A 1,148-nucleotide genomic window follows, 5' to 3' on the forward strand; every position below is an offset into this window, starting at 1 on the left:
GGGAGCGCCGCCGCGCTCCCAAGCGGCGCACTGTAGCAGTGCGCCACCGGGCCGGCCCAGAAGCTGTAGTATCTTAAGTTACTAAAATTGCCTCAGGCAAGAAATGATTAGTTTTGATTTTTTTTTTTTTTTTGCTTGCTGTTTGAGGCCGTAGCTATAAAAATTCTCTCTGCATTTCTCAAGTGAATTTAGTTCCTGTTTATCCTGTTAAGCAGCAAGCTTACACCTCAGCCACTGTCCTGTCCCTTATTGCAGAAAAAGCTAATAAGCTAATCCCGTCTCCCGTTTCAGTGCCTCCAGGGGATCCGATTTCAGCAGCTGGCTCTGCAGGCAAGATTGACGACATCATCTTCACAGTGGCTGTGTTCAAAACCACCCAAAGGTACCTGCTTTTCTTCTGCCATCATTAGCAGCATAAAGTTTGTAGGAACGAGTGTGGCTTCCTCAGGGTGTGTCTCCCACGGTGATTCACCTGGGAGTGAGGAGCAGGACAACTAAGGATGCCTCCGCCTCTTCTTCCTGGCTTCCACATTGAGCTGCACTACACCTTCTCTGTGCCTTTATGGTTTTGATGTCTCAGTGAAGCTTCCTTTCAGAAGGAAGTTGCCAGGTCAATCTTGTGGAAGGCATGGGAACAAAACTTTGTTTCTGTGTCTCTGACTCTGAAGCTAGCCAAGCCTCGTGTTTGGAAGGTAAAGTGAGATGATGTTCAGACAGTGGTTAGAGTGGAGTGCATTTGTCCACTTGGAGCCTGTCAGGGCACACCATGGCCTGTGCTTAATGCTCCAGATACCCCACGTCTCCACAGAGTGGAAGGCGCCCCCGACTCTTCTCCCAGTATTAGGTCCTACAGTTGCATACGGATTGTATCAAGCAAGAAGAAAGACAGGAAGGAAAACCAGCTTCTCTCTGACTCCCTCTATCCTGATTTGACAGTGTGGTTGCTTTTCTCAGTGTGATTATTTCTCTTAAAGCACTAGAACTTCATTATTTTGCCTCTAAGGGTTTGAGAAATTCTTTAAGAGGAGTGGAAGAAACACAGACTCAGGAAAATCAACAACTGCAAAAAAAGGTAAAAGGGACAATTTGACAAATAAGACTGTCATGTTTTACGTTTGAGTATTTCTTTTTTTTTTTTTTTTTTTTTG

The sequence above is a fragment of the Galeopterus variegatus genome, unplaced genomic scaffold (genome assembly GCF_000696425.1).
Source record: "Galeopterus variegatus unplaced genomic scaffold, G_variegatus-3.0.2 Scaffold174, whole genome shotgun sequence".
Classification (NCBI taxonomy): domain Eukaryota; kingdom Metazoa; phylum Chordata; class Mammalia; order Dermoptera; family Cynocephalidae; genus Galeopterus; species Galeopterus variegatus.